The sequence below is a fragment of the Mirounga leonina genome, unplaced genomic scaffold (genome assembly GCF_011800145.1).
Source record: "Mirounga leonina isolate KUSES-001 unplaced genomic scaffold, KU_Mleo_1.0 Mir_174, whole genome shotgun sequence".
Taxonomy (NCBI): Eukaryota; Metazoa; Chordata; class Mammalia; order Carnivora; family Phocidae; genus Mirounga; species Mirounga leonina.
In genome coordinates this window covers 18,386,544-18,413,991 of record NW_023270451.1, presented here as the reverse complement: position 1 = coordinate 18,413,991, position 27,448 = coordinate 18,386,544, and the positions used below count along the sequence as shown (strand labels likewise).

Sequence of the window (27,448 nt, the reverse complement as noted above, 5' to 3'; positions counted from 1 at the left end):
AGGGACGGCGCATGCGCTGTATGGCGAACTCCCGCGGACACGCGCAGGCGCTGAGCGGTGTGCCTTACTGGTAGGTGGGAGAACTAACCTGTGTAGGGATAAAGCAGCGAAAAACACCGAGAAAATGTTGAGGCGCGCTGAGGCACGGGATAATCAGGTGCAGAGTGGATACCTGAGGAATTAACATTTTGTATGGGATGGCACTGGACACTGAACTGCCTTGCGCGAATTTTTATGCTAATCGAGGTGACCAAAGGTACCACAGTCTTCACTCCGGGCAGCGGAGTGGAAAAAACCAAACCAAACAAACAAAAAAAAAACCGCCAACAGACAATAAAGCCAAACGCGTAGAAGTCACAAATTCAATTGCGAAAAAAGAGCCCGAAAAGCTGTTCGTTCATTGACGAGTAATCTTTAGTAAATGCTCGGAGACAATGCATCTAAAACTTGGGACACAAATGTCAGGACCTAGGGCTGTAACAATTTCATTGTGTTTAGTGGGGAAGGAAATTTGTCTTAAACGGTGAGACGTTAGCTCCTTGGAGGTGGGTAGACGAGGCTCTTTCTCCACCTCACATTTAAAGCGCGCCTTTGTGAGAATTAAAAAGCGTAACTGTTCCTCAGCCTGAGCAGGACCTGCAGCAGAGGGGCCGCCCTGAAGTCAGCTCCGCCCACCTCCTTTCCCCTCAAGGCCTCGTGCAATTAAAAAAAAAAAGTCCACAGCCAAGTTAGGCGGACCCGCACCACACTGCCAGTCTTACTGGAATCTCTCTTAACCACTCAGACTTCATTTCTAGAATTCTATTCGTATTTTTACCCCTCTTTTATGAAAGTGATTATTTGGAAATACAAAATGTGAAAAATATCCCTTTCTGTCTTGATTCCTTTGTTGCTACTGAACCTCACTCCCCCACCAGTCAATAAAGTTGTGGTTGTCGTTTAACCTGTGATTAGTCAGGACGTTAGGCTGTGAGTATGTAGATGCTTAGTTTAATCTTGCTAATATTTGCTGCCATTTAGATTACTATCTTTACTAGGTCTTTCTCTTCTGTCATAGTGTTAAGCCCAATCTACTTATTTATTTTCTAAGTTTTTTTTCTTATTAGTGAACACAGGACAAAATTATTTTCTTTCCCATAATACATACATGGGAAAATGATAACAGCAAATGAAAAATAAATGAGAAAATGATACTAAAACATCCTAAAATACAGAAGAGCATTATGTACTATAAACAAAGGATAAAGTATATTTTCCTTGAAAACACAGAACCTGAGATATTTATTTATTTATTTATTTATTTATTTATTTATTTATTTATTTATTTATTTAAGATTTTATTTATTTATTTGACAGAGAGAGACAGCAAGAGAGGGAACACAAGCAGGGGGAGCGGGAAGGGAGAAGCAGGCTCCCCGCCGAGCAGGGAGCCCGATGCGGGGCTCGATCCCAGGACCCTGGGATCATGACCTGAGCCGAAGGCAGGCGCTTAACGACTGAGCCACCCAGGCGCCCCGAGCCTGAGATATTTATTATAGCTCTGGTTATCAGATAGTAAAAGAAACAGGAAACTGGAAACTGTCACCTTTAACATGTGCAGCTAAAATGAACACGAAGTGAAATGACCTAAGGTATTATCCAGACCTGATGCAGAGATCATAGTTGGATAGAAATATCACTATCTCTGCCACTGAGAAAACACCACTCTCGTCCCCATGGTTGCTCTGGAGATAAAAGTATAGACAAACCATTAAACTCAGTGGCACTAGAGAATTTTGCATAATAGGCATGGTAGTCCCAAATGAGCCACTGGCATACCTCACAATTTGATTTCAAAAAATGTTTAATATTGGGGCGCCTGGGTGGCTCAGTTTGTTAAGCAACTGCCTTAGGCTCAGGTCATGATCCTGGAGTCCCGGGATCGAGTCCCGCATCGGGCTCCCTGCTCGGCGGGGAGTCTGCTTCTCCCTCTGACCCTCCCCCCTCTCATGTGCTCTCTCTCTCTCATTGTCTCTCTCACAAATAAATAAAATCTTAAAAAAAAGTTTAATATAAACTAGAGTTATTCTAATACAAAAATTGTAATAAACATTTTATTTTTGAAGAAATTTAAATTTACAGAGAAGTTACAAAGATAGCCCAAAGAGTTCCCAGCTTGCCCTAATGTTAACATACAACTATTTGTCAAAACTAGGGAATTTATGTTGGTACAATACTATAAACTACAGAGTTTATTTGATCTCATTACTTTTTCAACTACAACCTTTTTCTGTTCCAGAATATAATCTTGGATACCACATTAGATTTATTCTGATAAATATTTTAGTGTAGTTATTATTTTAAGTATAAAATGAACAAAGATATAATTAACAAATCTAACATTTTATGATTTTGTACTATATAATTTTGTCAGCAGACTAAGATGAAAATTGCCTAAATTGATTATCTGCTTTGTAGATTATCTAAATTGGTCTTTTGTCTTCTGACCTTCTATTAATTAGATTCCTACCTTTTGTCTATCATGCTTTTGGTTCTGCTGTCCAAGAGAAGTCAAAGTAACTAAGTTAAAGGGTCTGTAATGTGAAACTGTCATCAATTTTCCACCACTCCCTTGGATATTCACTAACTTCCTTGCATTGCCCGCCCCTTCTCCTCTACACCAAAAACTAATTTCCCAAATAAATAAATAAGCCTGTTTCTTTTTATGAGGTAATAACTGTACTCAGATTTGCAGGAAATTTCATCTACAACACATAAGTGAAAGTATAGTGCTATATTATACTATAGTACTATAAAAAACATTTTTATTGTTTTATATTATCTCATTTCTCTCTATTCATATAGTTACTCAGGAGGTAGTTTATGCCAAAATTTGCTATGAGATTAACTTTCTGATACTTCTCAGCATCTACGGTTCTTTTTTTTTTTTGTATCTGTGGTTTTTTAATGAATACTATAGGTTAGCAAGAAGTAATCATTAGATTGGATTGACTAGTATTTACTAACAAAATGTTTTCTCTCTGCATTTCCTCATCTAGAACCACCCCAACGACAAAATGTTGAAATGATAGTTTGTTTTTAGTGTTCTTAAGCTTCCTTTTCTGCATCTGCACACTATAATTACTTTTTGTTATAGGTACTAAGTACCCTTCTGCTTTCCTCTCACAGTGCCCATCAAAACTGGATTTCAGGCATGAATATGATACCTGTATTTTACAAGCTGACATGATTTTTAACTCGGTGCATTAATTCCTTGGGGCATTTACTTTTAGTTTTTATCTCTATTTGTGAAATGAACAAAAGGCCCTAACTTCTACTAAAAGAATTTCAAGCTTTAGTGTGGGAGATCCTCCAGTGGGGGAATATGTGGAAAGAGGAAGGTTTCTTGGTGTCCTCAGTATAACAGAAGGTGGCAGCTTACATTGCTTCTCTAAGATTCATTCTAATCTTAATTATTTTGTTGATTCTATAACGCATTGTTATCAGGCTTCACTAGTTTTCATATACAGAGAAAATAATGTAACCCAAAGGTCTTCTTCACTGTAGCCCTTTATCCATATGATCTCCAGATGTGTTTTTTTCCCTCTTAAACTTATGCATTTGATCATATCAGTGTATTCAAGATCTCCTTATGGTCTCAGAATGACTGCTGTATTTCTAGCCATCATAGCCATGTTCCAGGTGGGAACATTTATAAAGTTGCTTTCTTGGAAGTTTCATTCTTATGTCTCATTGCCATCTCAATCTTGAAATGATTTTTTAAAAAATAAGCTGGCTACATTGTAATCTCCAACTATTTAGATGTCTACATCTTATACTTTTTAATATTTCCTAACAGGGTCCATCTGGCTCAGCCTCAGACTCAATATATACTCCCTGAATATTTGTAATTAATTTATTCTTAAGAAAGACAGTGGCTAGATTGCTAACTCCTATGATATATGAATCACCTGAAGTGGGTCATGGAGTTATTTTCCCTTGTTAGCCTTATAATCTCCAAAATTAACATAAATTCTTTTAGTTTCTTGCAGTTAAAAATATTGTTACTCTGAAAATGATTATTAATTGGGGTCTTACACTCAGTGATTAAATCAAGTAAGTTCTCCTAGGTAATAAAGGTAAATAGATTGAACAAATTAGAGCCATATACCTGCTAAACTTTATCTCTCTAGATTAAAATGTCGCATTGTCAAAGTGAGGACCTCAGGTCATATAATTATTGCCCTGAAACAAAACCTATGTGAAGAAAAACAGTAGATTTATTGCCTTTCTTCCCAGGGATTTATGGTTTGTTCATTCCTTCACTCATATAACAATTACTGAGTTCCTAATTTATCCTACATGCCCAGATATGGGCTAAGACACTGCCATAGTTACTGGAATAACTAAGCAAGAATAATTAAGCAGAGTAGCTGTGTTAATGAAAGCAAGAAATAAATTCTATTATTTCTGATACCTGAACTCATAGTGAGTGGAGAAACTTATTCCTAATGAGCATGGTTTTGCTTTGCTTTTCATGCACCCTGTTTTTAATTTGAAGAATGTCATCAAAAGGTTATTTTCTTAGAAATATTTATAGAAATCCTAAGAATTGGTTGAATCATGTTTTTAAGACCCCCATTGTCAACTACTTGTACTAGAGGGACAAAAGTATTTTAAGGGGCTTCTACTATACTATGAGTCATTGACTGCTCTCTTTTTAATATTTTCCTTTAATCATCTACAGCTATAAGAATGGCAGTGGAATTATCAGAAGGACCTTTGATAATGCTGCTTCCTGCCTGTCCAAAACAAGAGTGCTCATACAGCAGGAAATTCAGTAATGTATTCAGGATTCTCATTTACCTAACCCATTTTCTTTGTTGCTTGTTACTGATACTCCATAAAGCAATCTCCACCCGCAGTAAAATAGAATTCTTAGATAATTTGAATAATAATTCCAGATAAGGAAATGAATGTTTATATTAACATATTCATGTATTATTTTAAGTCTTTATTACTACCTCATCATAAATTAATCATCTAGAATATTCTCTCCTAGAAGGTGGTATTGTAAGAACATGTAAGTCATTGTCCTATTGTTACTGAAAACCCAAGTTTGGCTGCCTGTCACTCAAAAGGCCACTACTCAAGAGATGAGGTTTTTTTTGTTTTTTTGTTTTTAAGATTTTATTTATTTATTTGAGAGAGAGAGAATGAGAGACAGAGAGCATGAGAGGGAGGAGGGTCAGAGGGAGAAGCAGACTCCCTGCTGAGCAGGAAGCCCGACCCGGGACTCGATCCCGGGACTCCAGGATCATGACCTGAGCCGAAGGCAGTCGCCCAACCAACTGAGCCACCCAGGCGCCCAAGAGATGAGTTTTGATTGGAAAGGAATATGAACTTTGTTCAGGAAGGCAGCTACCGGGGGAGAAGGTGGACTCTTGTCCAAAGGCCAACTCCGAGGTTTCTGCCTGGCCCAGAGATTTTTAAATGGTTTTAATTGGTTAAAGGAGTACAGTGGTCTGTGACACTTCTTGATCACATGCAGACTCGATGATGCCAGCTACAGAGTTATCTCGGTAATCAGAAATTGTGCAAGAAGTTCTGGTTCCTTGGTACCAGGGGGTGGTTTTGCAGGAGTACTCTGTTCTTTCTGCAAAGGAGGGTAAGCTCTATAGATGTGCAGAGGACAGTAAAGTCATTTGTGTGACCTTAAAAAGAAAAAACATTTTGCTAGAAGATTGCTGGGCTAATCAGAAAGCCAAGGCAGCTTCAAGCCGACTTGCTGGCCTCTGTGGCCTGGGAGTTTTGGTCCCTTATACCCCAAGGTCAGTGGTCTGCAAATCTCAAAGAAGGCAAATGAGTTCCGCTTAAGTGAGCAGGCAAGGAGCATGTTAACTTGAAGCAAGTTAGCCCTTAAGACCAGCTGGAGCGCTGTCACACTACGCATGTGTGTTAGATTATCACTCCATACACAGTAAGCTACAGCTTTAGCATGGAAAAGCATTTGTGGACATTGCACCCATTACGTAGCCTGCATAGGACACATGGCAGAGATTATACTCTGAGAAGGTGAAGAACACATAACTCACTAGAGGATATGGTTGTGTGAACAGAAGTGAAATTAAGAACTTATTTTGCTCAAGAATTCTATAGAACATAAAAAATATAGTCTTTTTAATCTTTCCTAAGGACCTGATACACTTCAAAGAGATAATTTAAAAAATTGGGTTTGTAATAATTCTGGTTGGATTTTAAATTCATTTATTCATTCAATCTAACACTTCCAACAGCACTAAGTTTCTCATTTATTTATTTATTTATTTATTTTTTAAAAGATTTTATTTATTCATTTGACAGAGAGAGACAGAGCGAGAACAGGAACACAAGCAGGGGGAGTGGGAGAGAGAGAAGCAGGCTCCCTGTGGAGCAGGAAGCCCGATGTGGGACTGGATCATGACCTGAGCCGAAGGCAGATGCCCAACAACTGAGCCACCCAGGTGCCCCTAAATTTCTCATTTAGTTATGTAGAGCTCCCAGAAATTTTGGTATTCATTTGTGTTTTTTTTTTTTTAAGATTTTATTTATTTATTTGTCAGAGAGAGACATAGAGAGAGGGAACACAAGCAGGGGGAGTGGGAGAGGGAGAAGCAAGCTTCCTGCTGAGCAGGGAGCCCGATGTGGGACTCGATCCCAGGACCCTGGGACCATGACCTGAGCCGAAGGCAGACGCTTAACGACTGAGCCACCCAGGCGCCCCTTGGTATTCATTTCTGGTATCAGTTTCCCTATCTCCCTTTGACTCTTCAACCTACTAGAGCTTTATTACTGTTGTTAGTATTTCATTAAAATTATACTCATTAGGCCCTTTTCTCAGTATGTATTTTATTTGATCTGGAAATGTCTATTAGTGAGGCAATAACAGTTACGGGATATTCTCCCATTTTTGTTGACCAAACTGAATGCTAACAGATAGGAGAGGAAAAAGAAAATGAAGCTACCAAAAGGTAATATGGAACTGATTTTATGTAATTCTTTTATATAATGTTAGTAAAAAAAATTAGGCTCAAACCCCAGTGTCTAACAAAACTAAGTGGAAAAAAACCCAAAGTTTAGCAATTATACATTGGCTCCCCTGAATGCTAAGAAAGTTTCTCATGAGTCAAAAAGAGGTGGCAGTAATTGAACAATGGAAAGGATGAGTCTCTATCTTGGGCAAGTAAAGAATAAGTTGTTTATGCAGGAGCCTTATAGGGTGGAATTGGTATAAGGCTTATGTGTGAGTGATTTTTTTAAAAATTACTTTTACATTGAACAAGCCCTAAGCGTAAGACCTAATAAAACACATTTTTTTTTTTTTGCTTCCCATTATCTCTTTAAATCTTTCCAATGGTGGAAATTTTCCCCCACTATTGAATTAGAGTTCCAAGCTTTTCTTTTCTTTCTTTCTTTTTTTTTTTTTAAAGATTCATTTGTTTTAGAGAGAGAGCACGAGTCAGGGGAGGTGCATAGGGAGAGAGAGAAGGGGAAGCAGACTCCCACGGAGCAAGGAACCCTATGCAGGGCTTGATACCAAAACCCTGAGATCATGACCTGAGCTGAAACCAAGAGTTGAAGGCTTAACCACCTGAGCCACCCAGGCACCCCCCCACACCCCAAGGTTTTCTGCTCACTCTTAGGTAGTAAACATACCTTAAAAACATTTTAAGGCCCCAAACAGTCTGGATTCAGAAATTAAGAGTGTTGGTTCTTGTATAATAATCTAAATTCTGCATTTAACTGAAAGTTACATCTTTCACCCCTTCTTTCAGGTTGTGCTGATTTTAGGTACCATTTTGCTAACCTTGGCTTCAGGCCATTCTAGATTTGGAGCATGAGAAGCAGGAAGAAAAAGATGATAAGAATATTTTTATTTGAACTTGACTTTGGTGGGCTAGATTTGAGTTCCTGGGATTGGCAGATATTTAGGGCTAACTCTTTTATGGATGCTTTTGTGGGTACTTGAAAGAGTCCTACCACTGGGGTCTCTCACCTCTGGTTTCCTGATAGATAAATTTGTGTTTGAATGCTGCCTTGATCTTTCCACCCTTGCTACCTCTAGACATATGGGATTCACTTAGATCCTATCCTTGTGGATAGACCCCTTGATCCCTTTCAGTAGCTCTATCGAACTGAATCCAAGTTGAGCTCTTCTACATATATGGCCACATCCAGCTATGGGAAACCCTCATATAGACTTTACCTGGGCAAATTTGAGAGTGCAGGCCAATCTCCAAACAATAGAACCTCTTCTCCTTTAGCACCACAGCATTTGGTAAGCTGATCTCTTGACTTCTTGATTTCTCTGGAAGGGAATCAGAGTACTCATTAAGCCTCACCACTGCAGGGATAAGACAGTGTGCTTTCTCAGTAGGCTTCTTGGAGGCCCCTGCATATCCAAATGAAAGTGAGGAGAGGGAACAGGCATCCCCTATTCCCTACCCTTTGGGGATGGAGGACCTGAGAGGTCCAAGAGTTTTGTTATCATTTCCTTTAAAATCTGAACTTGTTCACTGTATTGTGCACCTAAAACTAATATAACACTGTATGTTAATTATACTGGAATTAAAAATAATAAAAATATCTGAATTTGGGTCTGGAGCCTTACTTTAGTATGAAGCTTCTACTTCGTCTTGATGTGTCAGCTATAACTTGTCAATGTCCCGAGATATTCCTTTTTTGGGAAATATGAAATTTGGGGCTAGAACTGAATTTGACTAAAACATGAATATATTATTTTCAATTCTTCTGTGCATGAACTTTTGTCATTTCTCAGTTCATTAATAATTTAGCTATGGGGAACTGAAGACTGTGTTAATATGAATTTTTTTCTCTTTACAACTTTTCTATTATAATACCTGATATTTATTTGGGGATGATATTTACCTCCTCTTTTATCATTTTTCCCCCCTTCTGAAATGTAAAGAAATTAACAATCCTTCAAGTAAACCTCTATGGGCTGATCTTGGACAGTGAGAACTGCTCTCTTGTATGCCATTAATTTCAAATTTGGACTTCTCTTTGCCTACTGTGTAAATTATGTCTCCAACAGTTAGGAATGATTGCATCTCTTCATTAAGGAAATCATCTCTCATATGAAAAGTCATCTTAGAAAAAAATTTTAATATTGTCATTTGTCTTGCCATGTAAGATTTCTGACAGAAAATTCTCTCATAGATAAAAGGTACTTTATTTTTTTATCAAAGAAAAATGGTGTCTTATAGCTGATAAACACATTTCTTTCTAAAGATTTTATTTTTTTATTTATTTGGGAGAGAGAGGGAGAGCAGAGAGGGAGAGTGAGAGTGTAAGGCAGACTCCCCCTGAGCAGAGAGCCCAATGTGGGACTCGATTCAAAGGACCCTGAAATCATGGCCTGAGCCAAAGGCAGACGCTTAAACAACTGAGCCACCCAGGCACCCAAACACATTTTTAAAAATTTATTTATTTTTGAGAGGGAGAGAGAGCACGAGTACATGAGCAGGGGGAGGGGCAGAGGGAGACGCAGACTTTCTGCTGAGCAAGGAGCCTGATGCGGGACTTGATCCCAGGACCCTGATATTATGACCTGAGTCCAAGGCAAATGCTTAACCGACTGAGCCACCCAGGCGCCCCAAACACATTTTGTTAAAAGAAGATGAGATCTGTCATGTATGGAAATTATGGCTCAAAGGGGAAAGAAAACAATAAGTACATCAATTTCCTATTACTTCCTTCTAAGACATTGAAGTGTTGCTACAAGAAAGCAAAGATTACTATTTATAAAACATTACCCTGAAGCCAGATATAAAAGGCTGTAGCAGAATTAGAGAGGACAATAAAACTGAATAATCTTGACCCATTTTATTTACATAGGCACATAGGAATTATGACTGAGTCAAAGCTATGATCCGCCCAGGCCAACATTTTACTAACAACAGTAGCCCAAGTTTATGAAAACTTATGCAAGTGCTAGTCCTAATGTCTGAGAATTTTAGATGAAACAGTAGCATGGCTAGAACCAGAAAGTTGAGTTCATTGAATTATTTTGTCCCGTCACATTTTGTAAGCCTTAAATACATCCAACCTCACTCCATGTCTTTTTAACGAAAGCCATGATTGGGGTTGAGGTGAATCACTATCTTCCTTCTCATGGTATTTGGGTGAACAGCACGACTGATAATTTCATACTGTGTCAATTCAGCTGCAACTATGGTTTCTAGAATTTCTTTCCCGTTAGTAGTTTCATTTTAGAGCTGGCCGTTAGAGAAATTTGCATGAGATTTGGAAGGGAGAAATAGCAGCCATTACGCTCAGAGGGTTGATGCCGGGCCTCAGGCAGCACTGCTCAGTACACCCTTGTGTCCTTGCACATGCACGAGCTTCTGTGTGTGTGTGTGTGTGTGTGTGTGTGTGTGGTTACTGATGTTCTGGCTCACCTTGTTCACATGGATTAGCACCGAGGCCCACAGCTTCTCTATCTCCCATAAGATGGCCTCCTTTAACTTTTCCAGTGCCTGTGCCTGTAGCGTGTGTTGAAAGATGGTCAAAGGCAGCAACTTTTTCTGCGGGCCCAAGGTCTGCTTCCTTGGAGTTTGACATAATGAGTGACCAGCACAGGTTCCAGTTTGTACTTGTGGAAGAAAAACGTGTCCTTGCTTTACCCTAATGTCTGTCCAGCTTCTCTTCCTGATTCTTTCTGACCTGCTGATTTACAATAACTTCAGGCCCCCCACTAGACACAAAGGCAGCAGCATTCCACAGAGTTTTTCACACCTCCTTTTGTGGTCCTTTGTAAGTGATTTTTCTCTAATCCTCCAACTATTCACATTCAGATCTTTCTTTCCTCAACGTCTCTCACAATTGTGTTAATTCTTTTTTTCTTTTTTAGATTTTTTTTTTAAAGATTTTATTTATTTATTTGACAGAGAGAGACAGCGAGAGAGAGAACACAAGCAGGGGGAGTGGGAGAGGGAGAAGCAGGCTCTCCGCAGAGCAGGGAGCGCGATACGGGACTCGATCCCAGGACCCTGGGATCATGACCTGAGCCCAAGGCAGACACTTAATGACTGATCCACCCAGGCGCCCCTTTTTTTAAGATTTTATTTATTTATTTGACAGAGAGAGAGAGAGCACAAGCAGGGGAAGCAGCAGGCAGAGGGAGAGGGAGAAGCAGGCTTCTCACTGAGTGGGGAGCCCAACGCGGGCTTGATCCCAGGATCCTGAGATCATGACCTGAGTTGAAGGCTTAACCGAGTCACTAGGTGCCCCAATTGTATTAATTCTAATACCTATAATAAGTCCCTTATTCCATACTATTCATAGTGTTCTGTTTTCTTGATTCAACACAACTAATGTAATGCCTATTTATAGAAAGGATTATAAGAGATACTCTTAGTTATACCTCAGTGGGAGAGCTCAAAAAACCCGAGGTAAAAAATGTCCCTTGGACGTGGCAAAGAAAATGTCTGTTTAGGGGAGACCAGGAAGGGCAGAGCATAGCCTATACCAAGGAATGCCAAAAGATCTTGAATATACAAGGAAATTAAAAAGGAATCCAGAAGTATTTTTAGGTCTATCCTGTATATATTTATATTCTCAATGAAGTAAAAAAGACCAACTCTCAAAATGTGTCCTTTTCTTTACATATATTTTAAATTCTCTAATAACAACTTTGATCTTTCTTCTCTACTTTCACATAATTGTAAACACAAAGGAAAGGAAAAAAGAAAAAGAAAAGCCAGAAGGCAAGATGTTAAGAAGTGGCTGACTTTACTTTCCAAAGTTAACTTTTCAAATTCTCTTAAGAATATAACGACACTTTTGCATATTCCCACTTAAAGTCTGTGTGAACATATCCACAAAATTTTCATTCCATTTAAGGACATTCAAGGATATTTCTGCAAAGCCCATCCATGTAAATATAGGGAGTTTTTGTACCCCCTTTCCATTACTTCTGTGACATCATCTTTACTCAGTCATCCCTATCTTGGTTATTAGCATAATCATTCACATAACTGATAAAGCCAAAAACCTCAGTCAATCTTGTTTCCAGTCTTCCTGGCTTCTCACATCCAATCCATCAGTGAATCTATTTGACCAAACCTCCTAAATATTTCCCAATTCCAATAACCTCTCACCACCTTCACTCTTACCCTTATTTAACTTCTTGGCCTGTAGTAAAAGCCTCCTAATTGATAACCCTACTTCTACTCTTGACCCCTTTGGTCCATGCTCCACAGAGTGGTCTATGGGAGCCTTTGAAAATGTAAATCAAAAAAAAAAAAGAAAATGTAAATCAGATCATTTTCTTTTCTAGCTTAAAATTCGCCATTATCTGCCCCTTGTAATGAGAGTAAAATCCGAAGTTTTAAGGTCCCACATGACTTGGCCACTAACAATTTGTTTATGATACTCTCTTGAACACACTCAACATGTACCCAAATTAAGGCCATTTTGCTAGCTGTCCCTCTGTTTGGCATGTTCTAAAACAACCAGTTCTTCTTATCTTCTTGGCCAACTCTTTTTTTCAGTCCCAGCATAAAATGTCATCCTTTCAAAATGAAACAAGACGAAACCAGAGAGGGAGACAAACCATAAGAGACTCTTAATCTTGGGAAACAAACTGAGGGTTGCTGGAGTGGAGGGGGTAGGAGGGATGGGGTAGCTGGGTGATGGACACTGGGGAGAGTATGTGTTGTGGTGAGCGCTGTGTATTATGTAAGATTGATGAATCACAGACCTGTACCCCTGAAACAAATAATATATTATATGTTAATATTTTAAAAATTTTCTTAAATGTCATCTTTTCAGAGATATCTTCTGAAACCACCATCTCCAAGATAGCACTCACCTCTCTGTCACTTTCTATTTTATTATCTTTATAACACTTGCCACTATCCACAGCAATCCCTTTTATTTATACATTTGTTTACCTGTTTGTTGTCTGTCTTCCTCCTATAGGGCCTTGTTTACTTGTTTACCACTGCAACTCCAAAACTTAGCTCAGCAGTTGACAAGAAGTGCTCATCAAATACTTGTTGAATGAAGTGTGTGGTAATTTTCCTTTATAAACAATTATGAAATGTGTTGATATTGTCACAGTTATAGTCCTAGTTTTTATAACATATACTTATAGAAACTTACAGACACCTATACATATTTACTGTGAAGACTTATATTACCTGTTTAGATTGTAATGTGAATCTGGATTGTTTAGAATCACAGTGATTACAAATGACAATAATCTGTAATTCCCTTTTCCAACTGCTCTCTCAGTGTCTCCTATACCAGCATTCATTCTTTCTGTAATTGTCGCCTTTAGGAAGCTGGTCCATCATTATGGTAAACATCTAAACCCTTGAACCCTAAAACTGTCCTTTAGCTTTTCTTTTTTTAAAAATGATTTTATTTATTTATTTGACAGAGAGAGAGAGCACAAGTAGGCAGAGCGGCAGGCAGAGGGAAAGGGAGAAGCAGACTCCCTGCCGAGTGGGGGGAGCCTGATGTGGGGCTTGATCCCAGGACCCTGAGATCATGACCTGAGCCGAAGGCAGCCACTTAACCAAGCCATCCAGGCACCCCTGTTCTTTAGCTTTTCTACCCTTAAATTCACCATGGTGTTGCCTGGCCCATAGTAATCCCTGATTAGTCATGCTTTATTTTTTACTGGCTGTGTTCTTGATGATGTCCAATCTGCTTTAGGTCTTTTAAATAGTAACACTCCCAAATAACTAGATGTAGGGAGCTGAATGTGCTACATTACTCATGGATTCTAGCTAAAAATTAACATAAGATATGGGTTTTAAAACATATTTCCTCTAATCTAAAAAGGACTAAGCATCAAGTTGTTCTCTATCTCCACCCAGCAGAGTTTAGAGGAAATCAATAGTTGTAGTCTATAAAATAGTTCCAGAAAGCTTCTCTGTATCTATTTCAGAATTCACAAATGGGTCTAGATCCCAATCACCCCTAACAAAATCTGCCACATCTAATAGGGAAACTCCAAAATACAGTGTACTCTTCTTATTATTTGTAATAGAGATAAAATTATTAATTGTATGGGGTAGTTATAATTACCGATTTGTGAACATTCATGGTCTCTCTGTTCTCCTTGAACATCCCCTACACATAAGAGAAAGGATTTTTTTTTTTTTGGTCCCTTGGGGCTATCATTTGGTCTCCTAAATTCAAGTGTGGGTCTAAACAAATACACAAGGTAAAACAAATGAAACCAGAAAAGCTATGTGAAGCTACATAATAAAAAGCTACAGAAGAAAGAAAGAGAGAAGGTGGAAAGAAAAGACATATGAAGAAGCTGTCAGAGAAGTTTTGGGGGGCAGGGAGCTCAGAATGGAGAAAGAGTTTCTGGGAATAGCTACAGTGTTAGAGAATAGTAAGAGGAATGATGATGGGCTAAGAAGGTAAAGTTTATTAAGGTGTGTTGTTTATTAAGAAAGCACTCCCTCCTTTGGCATTTCCTGTCAGAAGACCTACAATACTGGCCACTGAATGTGTATCTTAGTCTGGGTCGTGTGGAGTGCCAGATGACCTAACCCAACCTCAATAAAGTTGTATTCATGTTATGTTGGTTTGCCTTTTGACTTTGTAGAACAGTTCTTCTTTATGCCTGGCATCTTCTTCTGTTCTGGACCTTGTTTTTTAGTATTTTGCATTCTTCTTCCTTCTCTCTGGTTTCTGGTGTACAGCCTTCTCTTGTTTCTGCACTGTGGACCTATGCAGAGAGTGCACAAAGGGAGCTGTAACCCTCAGAGTACAGAAGCTTCACATCCTAGAATACTGGTTGATGCACTCTATTTTCAACTCCTAGAATTCTAAAGAGATTTAGCAGCAAAGTGTGGCTCCAGAAGATTATTTTATTCTGTACAGTATTTGTACTTTCTTAGACATTTTGCCAGATAATCCCATCTACTTCTTATTATGTCTCTTGTTTTTATTTTTTATTTTTTTTTAAAGATTTTATTTATTTATTCATGAGAGACAGAGAGAGAGAGAGAGAATGGCAGAGGGAGAAGCAGGCTCCCAAGGAGCAGGGAGCCCGATGCGGTACTCGATCCCAGGACCCTGGGATCATGACCTGAGCCGAAGGCAGACGCTTAACCATCTGAGCCACCCAGGCACCCATGTCTCTTGTTTTTAGTTAAAATAATTATGTTTCAACTACATTTTATAAATGAGCTCTTTACTGCCCAGAATTCTATATCCCATCATGTTGGGAAATAATCCAAATTTCTGATTTTCTTTAAATATGGTTATGAATTTACTTGTTTCATACTGAACCTAGCACTGAGTTGAATTTTCCAGTAGAAAGGAAATTTCATAACTGTGATAAATATGGAGATGTAGCACCAGGAGCCCTTCAAGGAAGAACATGTTGCCTCACCTGCTGAGAATGATGTCCACAAATAGCCTTTGGCTGTAGGCCCCTTCAAGGATTGTCTCAGCTGCAAAAGCCATTTTGGCCAAGGTTGTATCCATTCAGGCATGGTCTTCCAATGACTAACAGCTGGGGCGGGGCGGGGACTTAAAAAGGCTGACCAGTTTGACTCAACATGGGTAACTCTGATGGGCAATTTCAGCTTCAGCACTTCCCATGGAGTTCACTGAGAACTTCACTGAAAATGCATTACAGCTCAACTTCTCCCTCTGCCCAATCCTGCTTCCTTTCCCTTCATCCTACAGGTGTTGATCCCAAAAGCTCTCCCTAATAAACATCCTGCCTCCAAAATGCACAGAACCTGCTTCCTGGAGAAGCCAACCTGAGACAGTAATTCTTTTTTTTTTTAAGATTTATTTTTATTTTTAAGTAATCTCTACACCCAATGTGGGGCTCGAACTTACATGTGACAGTTGTTCTTAAAGCTCAAAAAACATTCTCCTTGTTGGGAAGAAATGTAAAGCCTAAATTTTTCTTCAAAATCTAGAAATCATTGTTAACTTTTAAGTACAAGTAGAAGATTAAAAGGTTACTACTAATGCAGATCTTTGCTTTCAAAACATCTGCTTGGGATGCCTGAGTGGTTCAGTTGGTTGAGTCTTCCTTCCGCTTAGGTTATGATCCCAGGGTCTTGCATCGGGCTCCTTGCTCAGCGGGGAGCCTGCTTCTCCCTCTGCCTGCCTCTCCCCCTGCTAGTGCTCTCTCTGTTTCTCTCTTTCTCTGCTTATGTTTACATTATTATGAATATTTTTTTTACATATAACAAATTTTCCTTTATAAATTAAGCATTTTAATCCTTTCACTACTTAAAAATTTATGATATAAGGACATAAGTTTATGAGGAAATTAATTGCAAATAACTCAGATATTTGCTTTTATTTTAGTATAATTTTCAGTGGAGCCCATGATAATTTAGAATTTCTAGTGATATGGATGCAGCATTAATTGCACAGTCTATGAGAAAAGCATGGATAGAATTTTAAAATGCTTTAGAGGCGTTTGGTTGGTTCAGTCAGTACAGCATGCAACTCTTGATCCTGAGGTTGTGAGTTCAAGCCCAATGTTGAGGAAGAAGCCTACTTAAAAAAAATAAATAAATAAGAATTTTAAAATGCTTTAATATGAATAAAATGTCTTTAGAATGTATTCCATTTTAAAAATCACTTTTTTTCTGATTACAAAGCAATATAGCTCAAAATATTACAAACAAAAGGAAAAAATACTCTAAATTCTATGATCCAGAAAAGTAATAATAATTGTTTATTTTTGTATATTTTATTTTTTTAAAAGATTTTATTTATATATTTGAGAGAGACAGAAAGAGAGAGCATGAACACGGGGAGGGGCAGAGGGAGAGGGAGAAGCAGACTCCCCACTAAGCAGGGAGTCTGACATGGGACTCCATTCCAGGACCCTGGGATCATGACCTGAGCCGAAGGCTGGTGCTTACCCAACTGAGCCACCCAGGCACCCCTGTATATGTTACTTTAACTTTTGAAATAAACATTCATATTAGATGATCTGTTTGCATATATATGTGTATGCTCATTTCAGTTTTAAGATACTTAATAAAACATCTTTTAAGAACCTCCATTTTTAACACTTTGCTAGCAGACTCCTTAAAATATAATGAAAAGTCATAGCATTTCTTTTACATTATTTTATAATATAGAATTTTGACTAACACTGGGTGTCACTCCAATGAATTCAAACTAGTTGTATTTATTACACTTAAGGAAATTGCCTTATAACCTCTATCTTACTACAATTCCACTCTCATGGTGACAAACCCCAATTCCAGTGAACAAGGAAACACCTCTGTTTCTGTTTTCATAACCTACAAAGTAAGCGCCATAGAGGAGTGCTGGCATGAGTTGTTCTTGTGAGATTGATCCTCCTACATATAACAAAGATAAACTCTAAGCGAAAGATAAAGAACAAATAACTTGAAGACATTGGCATTGGAGAATAACCAAAAGGGCAGTTGACATTTTTAAGAAGAGAGGTACTCAGAATTCTGTTTTCACAGTTTCTGACATAAGGGCAGGCCTCAATTTACTCCCTGCAAGTTGGCGAAAAGTCATACAAAACATGTTTTATGGGGGCGCCTGGGTGGCTCATTTGTTAAGCATCTGCCTTCGGCTCAGGTCATTATCCCGAGGTCCTGGGATCAAGCCCCACATCAGGCTCCCTGCCGGGCGGGAAGCCTGCTTCTCCCTCTCCCACTCCCCCTGCTTGTGTTCCCTCTCTCGCTCCCTCTCTCGTGTCTCTCTCTGTCAAATAAATAAATAAAATCTTAAAAACAAAAAACAACCACACATGTTTTATGGCTTCAAGCTTTTCTGGCTTGAAGAGTAAAAGAACAGAGTTTGGGATAAGTACAATTGCTAGAAAGTAAAAGGGAAATCAAAGGAAAAGGGGAGCCAGAGAAGGGAGTCTTTAAATTCTTTTTATAAATCTCTTTTTGACTCCTGAACAGTGCCTGAATAGGACAAATTTCAGGAAGTCAAGCCCTGTCTAAAAGAACTAACCTGATATTTGAGCCCAGTCAGTTCGGTTGCATGCTAACCAAACAAAACAAACAAAAAACCTAACATTCTTTAGGTATTGAAAGTATGAAAATGTAACTCATTTTTGAGAGAAAAAACAATCAACAGAGATCAACTCAGAAATGCCCCAGATGTTGGAATTAGCAGACAAAGATTGAAAGTGATTATTATCAACGTATTTAAGGACATAAAAGAAAATATATGCATCATGAATGAAATACATGAAATCTAGTAGAGAAATAGAAACTTTAAAAAAGAAACAGAAATTCTAGAACTAAAAAAATGTAATACCTGAAATAAAAATTCACCAGATAAACTTAACAGCAGAATGCAGATGACAAAACAGAGTCAGCAATCTTGAAGATAAGTCAAGAGAAACTGACTCTAATCTGAAGAACACAAAGAATGTTGAAAATAAACAAGGCCTCAAGGACCATATAAAAAAGTCTAAGATACGGCACCTGGGTAGCCCAGTTGGTTAAGCATCTGCCTTCTGCTCAGGTCATGATCCCAGGGTCCTGGGATGGAGTCCGACTTCAGGCTCCTTACTCAGTGGGGAGCCTGCTTCTCCCTCTGCCTGCCGCTCCCCCTGCTTGTGCTCTCATGCTCTCTCTCTGACAAATAAATAAATAAAAGCTTTTTAAAAAAAATCTAAGATATATGTAATTAGAGTCCCAGAAGAGTGAGAGAGGGGAAGAATGGGCAGAAACAGTATCTAAGGAAAACATGGCTGAATATTTTCTAAATTTGGTGAAAGATATAAATTTACACATTCAAGGAACACAACAAACCCAAATAGTATAGATACAAAGAAAACCACACTGTTATAAAGAATTGACTGGCCTTTGTCCCTAATTCCTAGGAGATAACCTCTAAATCTTTGGAATTTCTTGGAATGACAGGAATATCTTTGTTATTTATAATAGGACCCTGGGACCATACCTGAGTTTATGCTAATAAGATGACTCAGGATGGAGGCTGGCCACACCAGAATGATTAACCATGTAATTTATGGGGTTGGGGCTTTGAGTTATGTGATGTGAGCCCAACATCTGGAGAGGGCAGGGTAGACTGGAAATTGAATTCAATCATGTGGCCAATGATTCAATCATTCATGCTTATATAGTGAAACTCCAGTAAAAACTCTGGGGACTAAGGTGAGATTCCCTGTTTGGTAATTAGACATAGTGTACCTGGAAGGTAAGGTGTTCAGAGGACACAAAAACTTTGCTTTGGGGACCCTCTGAGACCTTACTCTTTGGATCTCTGGTTAGTCCTTTATAATAAAATTACAATTATAGAGCTTTCCCGAGTTCTATGAATCATTCTAGTGAATTATAGAATTTTAGGGGGTAGTGGGAACCCTTGAATTTATAGCTAGTTATTCATAAGCATCAGTGGCATAGGAACCCTGGAATGGTACCTAATTTCTGAAGTGAGGGGAAGATTGTGCCCTTAACTTGTGAAATCTGACTTAAATCTGGCTAGTTACCATCAGAGTTGCATTACACACCCCTAGGTACATTATCATCAAATTTCAGAGAAGTAACAATATTTTGCAGGCTGACAGAAAACAATGCATTGCATATCAGGGATCTATGATCTGAATGATTGTCAATGTCTCATTATAGAAACAATAGAGACCAGAAGACAGTGGAACATCATCTTTAAAGTGCTGGAGGGGCGAGGGGAACAAAACCATATCAACTCAGAATTTCTACATCCAGTGAAAATGATCTGACAAGAATAAAGGTGAAATAAAATACATCTTCAGATAAAGAAAACTAAAAGAATATGTTGACAGTGGGCATGTTCTACAAGAAATATTAAGGAAGGAAGAGTCCAAGATGGTGGAGGAGTAGGAGACCTTAGCTTTGTCTGGTCCCAGAAATTCAGCTAGATAGTTATAAAATCATTCTGAATGCCTGCGAACTCAATTGGAGATCTAAGAAACCAATTGCTGCTATCCTACAAATAGAAAAGCAACCACTTTCTGCAAGAACTGCAACACAAAAAAACTCACCCCAAAAAAGAGAAAGAGGTAGTACTGACTGCCAGGGACCTAATCAGTGTGGACATAAGTAAGATGGCAGAACTAGAGTTCAGAATAATTATTATAAACATACTAGATGGGCTTGAAAGAAGCATAGAAGACACTAGTGAATCCCTTTCTGGAGAAATAAAAGAACTAAAACCTAATTAAGTTGAAATTAAAAAAGGCTATTAATGAGATGCAATAAAAAATGGAGGCTCTAACTGCTAGGATAAATGAGGCAAAAGAGAGAATTAGTGATACAGAAGACAAAATGATGGAGAATAAAGAAGCTGTGAAAAAGAGAGATAAACTGGATCATGAGAGGAGAATTGGAGAGATAAGTGATAGCATAAAGTGAAAGAATATTAGAATAATTGGGATCCCAGAACAAGAGGAAAGAGTAAGAGGGGCAGAGGGTGTACTGGAGCAAATTATACCTGAGAACTTCCCTAATCTGGGGAAGGAAATAGGCATTCAAGTCCAGGAGGCACAGAGAACCCCCCCAAAATCAATAAAAATAGGTCAACACCTCAACATATAATAGTGAAACTTGCAAATCTCAGAGACAAAGAGAAAATCCTGAAAGCGGTTCAGGACAAGAGGTCTGTAACCTACAGGGGTGGAAACATTAGAATGGCAGAAGACCTATCCACAGACCTGGCAGGCCAGAAAAAACTGGCATGATATATTCAGGGTGCTAAATGAGAAAAATATGCAGCCAAGAATACTTTATCCAGCAAGGCTGTCATTCAAAATACATGGAGAGATAAAAAGCTTCTAGAACAAACAGAATCTAAAAGAATTTGTGGTCACTAAACCAGCCCAGCAAGAAATATTAAAAGGGTTCTTTAAGTGAAGAGAGAGCCCAAATGTAACATAGACCAGAAAGAAACAGAGATAATACAAAGTAACAATGACTTTACAGGTAATACAATGGCACTAAATTCATATCTTTCAATAGTTACTCTGAATGTAAATGGACTAAATGCCCCAATCAAAAGACACAGAGTAATAGACTCATTGATATGCTGTCCACAAGAGACTCGTTTTAGACCCAAAGACACCTCCAGATTTAATGTGAGGGGGTGGAGAACCATTTATCATGCTAATGGACACCAAAAAAAGCTGGGGTAGCAATCTTTTTATCAGATAAATTAGATTTTAAACCAAAGACTGTAGTTAGAGATGAGGAAGGACACTATATCATAATTAAAGTGGATCTAACAATTGTAAATATTTATGCCCCTAATATGGGAGAAGCCAATTATATAAACCAATTACTAACAAAATTAAAGAAGCACATCAATAATAATACAATAATAGTAGGGGACTTTAACACCCCCCTCACTGCAATGGACAGATCATCTAAGCTGAAGATCAACAAGGAAGCTAAGGCTTTCAGTGACACACTGGACCAGATGGGCTTCACAGATACATTCAGAGCATTCCATCCTAAAGAAACAGAATACACATTCTTCTTTTTTTTTTTTTTTTTAAAGATTTTATTTATTTATTTGAGACAGAGAGAATGAGAGACAGACAGCATGAGAGGGAGGAGGGTCAGAGGGAGAAGCAGACTCCCTGCCGAGCAGGGAGCCCGATGTGGGACTTGATCCCGGGACTCCAGGATCATGACCTGAGCCGAAGGCAGTCGCTTAACCAACTGAGCCACCCAGGCGCCCACATTCTTCTTGAGTGCACATGGAACATTCTCCAGAATAAATCACATCCTGGGTCACAAATCTGGTCTCAACTGGTAACAAAAGATTAGGATCATTCTTTGCATATTTTCAGACCACAATGCTTTGAAACTTGAACTTAATCACAAGAGGAAATTTGGAAAGTACTCAAATACAAGGAGGTTGAAGAGCATCCTACTAAAGAATGAATGGGTCAACCAGGAAATTAAAGAAGAATTTAAAAAATTCATGGAAACAAATGAAAATGAAAACAGAACTATTCAAAACCTTTGGGATGCAGCAAAGGTGGTCCTAAGAAGGAAGTATATAGCAATACAGACCTTTCTCAAGAAACAAGAAAAATCAAATACACAAGCTAAACTTATACCTAAAGAAGCTGGAGAAAGAACAGCAAATAAAGCCTAAACCCAGCAGGAGAAGAGAATTAATAAAGATTAGAGCAGGAATCAATGAAATAGAAACCAAAAGAACAATAGAACAGATCAATGAAACTAGGAGTTGGTTCTTTGAAAGAATTAATAAGACTGATAAACCTCTCGCCAGACTTATCCAAAAGAAAAAAGACCCAAATTAATAAAATCATGAATGAAACCAACACTGAAGAAATATAAACAATTATAAGAACATATTATGAGCAACTATATGCCAATAAATTAGGCAATCTGGAAGAAATAGATGCATTCCTAGGGACGTATAAACTACCAGGACTGAACCCAGGAAGAAATAGAAAACCTGAACAGGGGGCGCCTGGGTGGCTCAGATGGTTGGGGCCTCTGCTTTCGGCTCAGGTCATGATCCTGGGGTCCTGGGATCGAGCCCCGCATCGGGCTCCCTGCTCCGCGGGAAGCCTGCTTCTCCCCCTCCTTCCTGCTCGAGCTCTCTCTCACTATCTCTGTCTCTCTCAAATAAATAAATAAAATATTAAAAAAAAAGAAAAGAAAAGAAAAGAAAACCTGAACAGATGCATAACGAGCAAGGAAATTGAAGCAGTAATCAAAAATCTCCCAACAAACAAGAGCCCAGGGCCAGATGGCTTCCCAGGGAGATTCTGCCAAACATTTAAAGTAGAATTAGTACTATTCTACTGAAACTGTTTCAAAAAATAGAAATGGAAGGAAAACTTCCAAACTCTTTCTATGAGGCCAGCATTATCTTGATCCCAAAACCAAAGACCCCACCCAAAAGGGGACTTACAGACCAGTATCTCTGATGAACATGAATGCCAAAATTCTCACCAAGATATTAGCCAATATGATCCAACAGTACATGAAAAGAATTATTCACCACAACCAAGTGGGATTTATTCCTGGCCTGCAAGGATGGTTCAGCATCTGCAAATCAAACATTGTGATACTCTACATTAATAAAAGGAAGGACAAGAACCAAATGATCCTCCTAATAGATGCAGAAAAAGTATTTGATAAAGTACAGCATCCTTTCTTGATTAAAACTCTTTACAGTATAGGGATAGAGGGAACATACCTCAATATCATAATAGCCATCTATGAAAAGCCCTCAGCGAATATCATACTCAATGGGGAAGAACTGAGAGCTTTTCCTGTCAGGAACACAACAGGCATGTCCACTCTCACCACTGTTGTTCAAAATAGTACTGGAAGTCCTAGCTGCAGCAATCGGACAACAAAAAGAAATAAAAGGCATCTGAATTGGCAAGGAAATGAAACTCTCCCTCTTTGCAATGAAATGATACTTTATGTGGGGAAACCCAAAAGACTCCACCCCAAAACTGCTAGAACTCATACAGGAATTCAGCAAAGTGGCAGGATATAAAATCAATGCACAGAAATCAGTTGCATTTCTATACACTAATAAAGGGACAGAAGAAAGAGAAATTAAGGAGTCAATCCCATTTATAATTGCACCAAAAACCATAAGATACCTAGGAATAAACCTAACCAAAGAGGCAAAGGATCTGTACTCAGAAAACTATAGAACACTCATGAAAGAAATTGAAGATGACACAAAGAAATGGAAAAACATTCCATGCTCATGGATTGGAAGAACAAATATTGTTAAAATGTCTATGCTACCTAGAGCAATCTATACATTCAATACAATCCCTATCAAAATACCATCCACTTTTTTTCACAGAGCTGGAACAAATAATCCTAAAATTTGTATGGAACCAGAAAAGACTCTGAAGAGCCAGAAGAATGTTGAAAAAGCAAAGCAAAGCTAGTGGCATCACAGTTCCGGACTTCAAGCTGTATTACAAAGCTGTAATCATCAAGACAATATGGTATTGGCACAAAAACAGACACATAGATCAATGGAACAGAATAGAGAACCCAGAAATGGACCCTCAACTCTATGGTCAATGAATCTTTGACAAAGCAGGAAAGAATGTCCAATGGAAAAAAGACAGTCTCTTCAACAAATGGTGCTGGAAAATTGGACAGCCACATGCAGAAGAATGAAACTAGACCATTTTCTTACACCATACACAAAAATAGACTCGAAATGGATGAAAGACCTAAATGTGAGACAGGAATCCATGAAAATCCTAGAGAAGAATACAGGCAGCAACCTTTGTGACCTCGGCCGCAGCAACTTCTTGTTGGACATGTCTCTAAAGGCAAGGGAAAGAAAGACAAAAATGAACTATTGGGACTTCATCAAGATAAAAAGCTTTTGCATAGCAAACAGTCAACAGAACCAAAAGACAACTACAGAATGGGAGAATATATTTGCAAATATCTTTTTTTTTTTTTTTTTTTTAAAGATTTTATTTATTTATTTGAGACAGAGAGAATGAGAGACAGAGAGCATGAGAGGGAGGAGAGTCAGAAGGAGAAGCAGACTCCCCGCCGAGCAGGGAGCCCGATGTGGGACTCGATCCCGGGACTCCAGGATCATGACCTGAGCCGAAGGCAGTCGCTTAACCAACTGAGCCACCCAGGCGCCCTATTTGCAAATATCTTATCAGATAATGGGCTAGTATCCAAAATCTATAAAGAACTTATCAAACTCAACACCCAAAGAACAAATAATCCAGTCAAGAAATGGGCAGAAGACATGAATAGGTATTTGTCCAAAGAAGACATCCAAATGGCCAACAGACACATGAAAAAATGCTCAACATCACTGGGCATCAGGGAAATACAAATCAAAACTACCATGCAATACCACCTCACACCAGTCAGAATGGCTAAAATTAATAAGTCAGGAAATGACAGATGTTGGCGAGGATGCAGAGAAAGGGGACCCCTCTTACACTGTTGGTGGAAATGCAAGCTGGTGCAGCCACTCTGGAAAACAGTATGGAGGTTCCTCCAAAAGTTGAAAATAGAGCTACCCTATGACCCAGCAATTGCACTAGTAGGTATTTACCCCAAAGATATAAATGTAGTGATCCAAAGGGGCACCTGCACCCCAAAGTTTATAGCAGCAATGTCCACATTAGCCAAACTATGGAAAGAGCCCAGATGTCCGTAGACAGATGAATAGATAAAGAAGATGTGGTATAAAACATTATATATAATGTAATACTACTCAGCCATCCAAAAAAATATGAAATTTTGTCATTTGCAATGATGTGGATGGAACTATAGGGTATTACGCTAAGTGAAATAAGTCAGAGAAAGACAATTATCATATGATCTCACTGATATGAGGAATTTGAGAAACAAGACAGAGGATCATAGGGGAAGGGAGGGAAAAAATGAAAAGACGAAATCAGAGAGGGAGACAAACCATAGAGACTCTTAATCGGAGGAAACAAACTGAGTGTTGCTGGAGGGGAGAGGGGTGGGAGGGGTGGGATAACTGGGTGATGGACATTAAGGATGGCACATGATATAATGAGCACTGGGTATTATACAAGACTGGTAAATCACTAAACTCTACCTCTGAAGCTGATAATACACTATATGTTAATTGAATTTAAATTTAAAAATTTGAAAAAATAAATATTAAGAAAGTTCTTCAGGGTTAAGAGAAATGAAAACAGATGGAAATTCAGATCTTAGTAGAGGGAGGAGGAATGAAGAACAATGGAAATTATAATATTGTATCATCTAATGTATGTAGATGTAATACCTTTGACAACTTCAGCAAAAAGGATGCAAAGGTGAGGAAATGAACTCATAGTTGGCAAGATTTCTACATTTTACATGAATCAAATGAATCAATTCAACATTAACCCTAACTTTCCTGTGAAAAGTTAAGATTATATATTGTGATCCTTAAAGCAACTAGTACAAAATAATACAAAGAGGTATTTATACACTTTCTATGTTTCAGCTAAACTAAAGATAAAGTAAAGCTAAGATACACTTTTATTTCTTATTCCTCTTAAACAATGTCAACAAAATATTTTCTACTAATTTTTTGGCAAGGGTAAGGTTTAATGATTTTTTTTCAACTTCTCTCCTGAACTTTTTCTTTTTCTCTTGTCTCCAGAGACAACATTTTGTTCATCTTTGTCTCAGTATTTCTGAAAAAATTATGCCTTCTTTCCCTTCAATTAGTCACAGTCAAGGAGTGCTTGTTTTCTCTGCAGGGTACTTATTTGTTTCAACTTCATTTCCTGCTCTTTTTCCCCAAGGTCATTGAATCACATTTTGATAAATACGTTGTTATTAAGGTTTACTAGAAGCAAATGCAATTGTAGATGTTTCAAATTAATGTCTTTAACTATAGTGAGTCAGAAAATCAATGAATTGAAAAATTATTCTTTTTGTAGGTATTCAGCATTAGTCAGTCACCATGTCCCTGCTGTGTGTGGAGTGCTCTTCTAAATTCTGTGGGTTGTGATGATGGCAGTGTTTCTTGGAGAAGCATGCTGTATAAAGTAGAAATGGGATAACCCAAGTGTGACAGAACTGCAACTCAGTGATTGGAAGGTAGGAAGAAGCATGGTGGCGTTGGGGGGAATGAATAGGCTACTGGCCTGACTCAACCAGGCAATCCTCACAGGCAACACTGAGTTCTGAAAGACTTAGGTGTGCCTTGTGGAAAAGCTGACACATCTTCCTACATGGATGGAATATTATGGATATGAAGGAGAAATCAGCTAAAAATATTTCTTGAATACAAATACAAATATGAATAGATGCCAAGTAATGTAGTGAAAATGATCACCTCCTTGCAGAAGTAAGAGTGAATTAAGTAGAAGGGACTTTGAAGTAGGTTAGGACCTAAAGTGACAGAAAGGGAAAGATACTTTGAATACAACTCAGAGATGGAGTTTCTGGATGATGGGGATATGCCAGCAACAGAATGCTCATGATAGGATGGTGATGAATATACTGCTGGTAGTAATGATGATTTTTAATTAAAATAATGCATGGCTAGAAAAACATATCTGCTTAGTTAGAGGTTTTATTTTCAATATAATGATAACTTAGGTGATTAGTTAACTTGGCATTACAGACACTGTTAAATCTAAACTTCTGCATGAATTTATCATAGCTATTTTAAAATGTGTTTGTGTGGTTTTGAGTTTCACCACTGCACCTCCTTTTTTCCACATGAAAAATCGTATTTCAAGACCCAATTGTCCTAGGGGCGCCTGGGTGGCTCAGTCGTTAAGCGTCTGCCTTCGGCTCAGGTCATGATCCCAGGGTCCTGGGATTGAGCCCCACATCGGGCTCCTTGCTACGCGGGAAGCCTGCTTCTCCCTCTCCCACTCCCCCTGCTTGTGTTCCCTCTCTTGCTGTGTCTCTCTCTGTCAAATAAATAAATA

At 38.5% G+C, this 27,448-nt stretch overlaps 1 long non-coding RNA gene across 1 annotated transcript; it reads left to right on the top strand.

The window, feature by feature from the left end:
- LOC118020732 lies at nucleotides 1–26,832 on the top strand. Its single transcript, XR_004681993.1, has 3 exons — nucleotides 1–70; nucleotides 4,727–4,819; nucleotides 26,447–26,832. It is a non-coding gene; the product is annotated as an uncharacterized LOC118020732 (long non-coding RNA).
- The last annotated feature ends 616 nt before the right edge of the window (nucleotides 26,833–27,448 follow it).